At 34.6% G+C, this 6,176-nt stretch overlaps 1 long non-coding RNA gene across 1 annotated transcript; it reads left to right on the forward strand.

Annotated features, from left to right (window-relative positions):
- Positions 1–251: 251 nt before the first annotated feature.
- Positions 252–4,734, forward strand: LOC149612735 (uncharacterized). The gene is made up of 3 exons (XR_016376352.1): positions 252–1,936; positions 2,004–2,064; positions 2,138–4,734. It is a non-coding gene; the product is annotated as an uncharacterized LOC149612735 (long non-coding RNA).
- The last annotated feature ends 1,442 nt before the right edge of the window (positions 4,735–6,176 follow it).

The following is a 6,176-nucleotide window of genomic DNA, read 5'->3' on the forward strand; positions in this document are numbered from 1 at the left end:
TACCGGAAACTGTTTAGTTTATACCAGGAAGCGCCCCGGAAGTTGGTCATCTAGACAATCAAACCTTAGCAAATTGCAAAATGACTTTCAGTAAGATTCAACTTAAATGTTGAATATCTTAATATTGGCGAGCACGATTTTGATTAAATTTAAGTATGTTGTTAAGCGTATAAAACTCTACCGGAAACTGTTTAGTTTATACCAGGAAGCGCCACGGAAGTTGGTCATCTAGGCAATCAAACCTTAGTTGGAAAAACCAAAATATTACCTCTCCGAGTCAAGAGGTCTACTACTACAAACTTATTTACCTAGATATGGAATTATTTCTCTTTTTATTTTTGGAGTAAAAATTTACGAATTATTAAAGCAGCATTCCAAGCATTGAGAATATATAGTAAAGCAGACGACATTTTACAACCAATAAGGATAAATCTTGGACACATGGAAATCAGTCAATGGGGAAAAGAACAGGAAATGAAGTGTATAAATTTTGGAGATATATAACCTTTATGTGTTTGTAAAGGCCCAATTGTCTACGCTTCAGCTGTTTACCCTATATACTCATAGCTACATTCACAACTGGTTTGCAGTGTAAACACTCGTTTCGTCTCACTTCAACAATATTCTTAGTTTGCCAACAGGGCCGTCGAGAGACTTTGCGGGCCCCGGGAAAGGTTATGGGTCGGGCCCCTAGAAAAATTCACTAACCGGAGCCTCCGAGATATCTAGGCCCGTGCGTGTCCATTTTTCTGTGCGGAAATATCCGGTTTCATAGAGGAAATATTTTCACCCAATATATGTACTAGATGACGCTTTTATTACAGTTGCGAAGGGGGTCTTCAATAAATTGTCGTTGATATTTTAGGGGCCAATTATAAAAAATTTATGAAAGAGAAAGGTACTCTTAAGGCTCTTTCAGACGATCCAACTTTTTGACTCAGCTTGATGGATCAACTCGAGTTGAATCAACTAGTTGGATCGTGTGAATAGACGCTGGATGAGTTGAGTCACCAAAAAAGTTGACTAGGACAAATTGGATCAGTGATCTAATTTTTTCTGACTCAACGTTTTAGGTTCGTTTCTCCAGCCAATCAAAATTAATTTGAAAAAAAGCATTTTTTACGGCTTATTTCGTTAGTGCCAAGGTAGGTGGCGCTTAAAAAGTTACATTTGGCGGTAAAAGTTTAGGTGTGTGAAAAGGAAGGATTTACTTCACTTTTCCCTTCAAAAGTTGGTCAAGTTGATACAACTTTTTGACCCATCGAGCTGAGTCAAAAAGTTGGACCGTCTGAAAGAGCCTTTAAATTAACGTAATTGTTTTAGGGGCTATTTATGTTTTATCGAATCTTTTGGTTAGATTGCGTAATTTTTCCTGACTCAAGTTTTTAATTTCATTTCTCCAGCCAATCAAAATTAATTACAAAAAAAGCCTTTTTCGCGGGCTATTTCGTAGGTAGGTGGCGCTTAAAAAGTTCCATTTGGCGGTAAAAGTTTAGTCGTGTGAATAGGAAGGATTTATTTCACTTTTCCCTTCAAAAGTTGGGCAAGTTGATACAACTTTTTGACCCACCGAGCTGAGTCAAAAAGTTGGATCGTCTGAAAGAGCCTTAACGCGACGGAGGTCGAGATTCCGCCTTCAAATACCCCGCCTCCCGTTTTAGGCGCCTCTTTCTTCAGTGTTTTCTCTACTACCTATAAAGCCAATTAGAAATGAAGCTTCTGATGGAATTGCCATGGTGTCAAGCGGTGGGAAGATGTCCCTCATTGCCCAATTTGACGATATTTGTCGCTACCATGCCGTATTAAACGAAGCATCGCAGGAAAATACTATAGAAGAGTTCATTAAATTCGTCAAATAGGCCCAGTTAGCCAGAAAACAATGGCTTTTGACGGAGACGTCTTTACAAGAACTTAAGACCAAGTTTGACAACTTAATGTGCGTCTTCTTAGCCATCTTTCGTTCATTCCCCTGTTTGTATTTACGCTAATCTTAATGTTTACAGGAAGAAATACAGAGATGAACGCGATAAAAGACTTAATGCTGAAGGACAGTTAATTGAACTGGTAGGCCATCCTTTAAAACAGTTACATCACTAAATCTCGAAAATGTTGACGCTGACGCATTACTTAATTACAGAAAAAAATCATTGGAAAGGTGAAAGAAATTGAGGACTTAGGAGCCACTGGAGCTGAGGCTTTATCTCAGGCCCTGAGATTTGACCAGTAACAAAAATGATTATAATTCAAGTCATGGGGTTAGACCCGGTCTTTCTTGGATGGAAAAGGGCACAAACCAGATTTTCTGCAAAAAGGAATTATGACGGTTGGCTTTTAATTTTAATCAACCGAAAAAAACTTTTAATAAAATTTTAATCATGGCAGTTTTAAGTTTTTAAGGATGATAAGATTGGCAATATTTGGGAGGGTTTTTAATTCCTGGGAATGTTTTAGATAAGAAAATTAAGATTTAAGCAGTTTTATTGCCATATTTCTATACTATATCAATTCAATGTAAATAAAATTACTAGAAGTGTATAAATTAAAAAAATCTGATATTGCAAAGTAAAAGTATTTTTAATTTGTAATGCATTAATTCATTTTATTTTTTACAGGTAAGCTTTGCTATATTTCTTTACATTATCTGATATTTCTAGAGTTAATTTACATTTTTTATTATTCCACGTGAAATATTCAGGTTGAAGTTCATTTTCTGTTTTTGAAAAGGTAAAGTTCTTGCTAAGTTCTATAGCTAATGAAGATTTAACCAGGGAGTATTAAAGTGAATAGGCGCGTTCGTTAGATTCGTGGCTAAAATCGTCTCTCTCTGGCGCTGACTCGGGAACTCAACGCGGTGTCCGCGCGCATGCGTCAAATTTAAAAACCGTCGTGCATCTGTTTTTTAACGAGGTATTTTTCTGTTCTCGCCGTTACGGCAAGCCCGGCCGCCGGCGGCTCGAGATGCGCCGCTCGGCCTCAGCCGATGATATCTAACCAAGGCTTAGTGTAGTTTTCGTGTCTAATTTTATTCTCAGAGCTATATTTATGTTGAAATTTAAAGAAAATGTTATAATATTTAGTTGAAGACTTGGTAAATGTCTCAAAAAATTTCGAAACTTGAGCTTTAAAACGTTGAATATTTTATGACGCCTACCGAACGATACCGCAAATTCGCCTTCCGGGCTTCCCGGTTATCTCGACGGCGAGTCGAACAGAGTTTTTACCATATTAAAGCTCTAACCGGGTACCATCGAACTGCGGGAATTTATTTTAAAGAACTTCAATTCCAGAGTGTATAGTCACTAAACTATTCCAATTTCGAATGCGGTTTAAAGAATTTTAAAGCTATCGATCAGCTCAACTTATTGAAGTTATATTATTGGAAAGTTTTATAAGGTCATAGGGTTTTTATACGAGAATCTTTTCATTGCAAAGCAGAGGTTTAGAACTTCTTTTGCCACCGAGAAATGTCATTCAAGTCTATTGTGAGAACCTTTTATAATTTTCTTTAAAAGTCGGCAAGCACCTAACCCATTCCCAAACCAAGATATTCAAAATTGGAAAAATAATTATACTTAAAGAACTCGAAGGCTTATACGTTATCGTACTTATGGATTACTGGTATTTGATGTTATTGAAATTATAAGTAACTGCAATTAGGTGTTATTGAAATTATGAGTAATTGCAATTAGATGTTATTGGAATTATGAGTAATTGCAATTAGGTGTTATTGGAATTATAAGTAATTGCAATTAGGTTTTACTGAAATTAAAAGTAATTGCAATTAGGTGTTTGGTGCTATTGAAATTATAAGTAATTGCAATTAGGCTTTACTGAAATTAAAAGTAATTGCAATTAGGTGTTTGGTGTTATTGAAATTATAAGTAATTGCAATTAGGCTTTACTGAAATTAAAAGTAATTGCAATTAGGTGTTTGGTGTTATTGAAATTATAAGTAATTGCAATTAGGTCTTATTGAAATTAGAAGTAATTGCAATTATGTCTTATTGAAATTATAAATAATTGCAATTTGACGTTTTTTCAATTATACATAATGAAATTTCCAAGCTCTAAGAACCCCTACCAACAGTTGAAATAGAATATTAAATTAAAAGCGGATACCCTTAAAAATTGATCGGGTAAATTATTAAAATTTCAGATTCATCTCCTAGAGTGTGTTATACCAAGTACACGTATTTAAAATTAAGGATTTACCCCCAGGATTTAAATAACAAATGAGCTTCTCTCCAAAACACCCGAAATAAAAACAGTATATTCCGCAAGCAGAATATATTTAGTTTAATTAATCAAGATCTGTTAATTTTATAACTAAATAAAAATATTAAAAAATAAATAAAATGAAATAAAATTGTGTTGAAGTTAGAAACCCAAATATCTAAATTTTTTTAAATACCAAAATTAATTCGAACCACCCGAATGTCACCTTTTCAACATTTTGCTAAGGCCCGGAAATGATTCATTAAACAACAATATTAAATCGCATTAATTGACACCTTTAAGACTCGAGAAAACAATGTCTATATATAAATCTTAAGTCTGGTGGATAATTTTCAATATAATTTTCAACTCGGGATTCGAGAAACTTTCCAGGATTAAGCCGGCAAAGGCTTAATGAAACCGGTAGTCTAGCGAATTATAAACATATTTAAAATTTAAAGAAACCACGTTGTTCTTTTGAAAAATAAACTTTTGGAATAAAATCAAATTCAAATTTAATGATGGTAGGCCGTGTGGAAAAAATTTTATTTTTAATATTATAAACAGTTGCAGGGCCCCCAGCCGAATTCCGAAAATATTTATAGGAATTATAGGATTTTTTTCATGAAAATATAGGATTATATAGGACAGTTTTCCAGAATTATAGGATTATATAGGACACCAAAATATTAATTTTTATTTTTTTAAAGAACCAGTACTGCAAACATGGGCCGAACAATTAAGCAAAATGTTCAAAAACATACCCTCCAATTTTCGAGGCTCATAACTCTGGTTCTACTAGAGATACGGGGATGCCCTTTGAGTGTGTTATAGTACCAGAAGGGAATATTCTATTTGCCCCCCATCCAACCATACTAAAAACTTGGGGCTACGACAAAAAGGGTTTCCAGAATTATAGGCTTATATAGGACAGTAAAATATTAGTTTTTTTTTTTGAAGAAGAAGAAGAAGAAGAAGAAGAAGCAGTACTGCAAAAAACTATCTCCCTCCTTTTTTTGATCTAACAAATAAAAACCAATAGACTTCCTATTGGCTGCCCACACGCAAAACTCACCATTGTGGTGCACACTGAACATTCAGTTTATCAGAACCATAATATACCGAGCTATGTTTAACTAGTTAAGCTACAATATTAGGGAAGCCATTCCCATTTTATGATATTTTTTAGACCCGAATCCTGGTTCAACCGATAAGCTGCTTAAAATTCGCCCAAATTTCAAAATTATAGGATTTTATAGGATTTTTAGCGATTTTAGCCAAAATTATAGGATTTTATAGGACAGTTTTAAAAATATAGGATTTTATAGGAACTATAGGACCTCTGGGGGCCCTGCAGTTGGGTTCTTTTCTTCTTCTACTAACAAGCTCTAACATTTGCCTTATATAAAATAAATAACATAAGAAATAACCCTTTTTAAGTTTCGAATTGGCTTGAAATTTAAATTCTAGAAATAGAAATAGACATAGACGTCTTTTTATTTACGTAACAAAGTTTTTGCGATGCGAAATTGGCGGGAAATTCTGTAGCATTTAGACGTTAAAAAAAGGTCACGTGATAAAATGCGCTCGAGTCTTAAAACAATGTTAGCAGCTCGCGACAGCTGGAAGCGGCTTGTACAGTTTGTACCTACTTCTATAGATTATTGAACAAACATTCAAGAGAAATTTCGACACCAAAAGAACCGCGCGCACGAGCTCGTGCAGAAATTGCGGGAATTTTGTTTTTTTTTGTTTAAAATGTTTTCGCGCCAAATTGAGTCTCAACAAAAGCGCGCGCTTAAGACACGTGCTATGTCAATATTTAAACTATTCGATTGAACGAAGATTTAAATTTAGATTTCGGTGATTAATTAAGCGAGAACTAGTTAAGCCTAACGTAATCTCAATTATAACATGGCGGTCAACTTCAGAGGGGCTACGTCCGCTACGATAATAACCGA

This window comes from Phalangium opilio, unplaced genomic scaffold (assembly GCF_054372755.1).
Source record: "Phalangium opilio isolate 3A_F unplaced genomic scaffold, DU_Popi_V2 ptg000232l_1, whole genome shotgun sequence".
Taxonomy (NCBI): Eukaryota; Metazoa; Arthropoda; class Arachnida; order Opiliones; family Phalangiidae; genus Phalangium; species Phalangium opilio.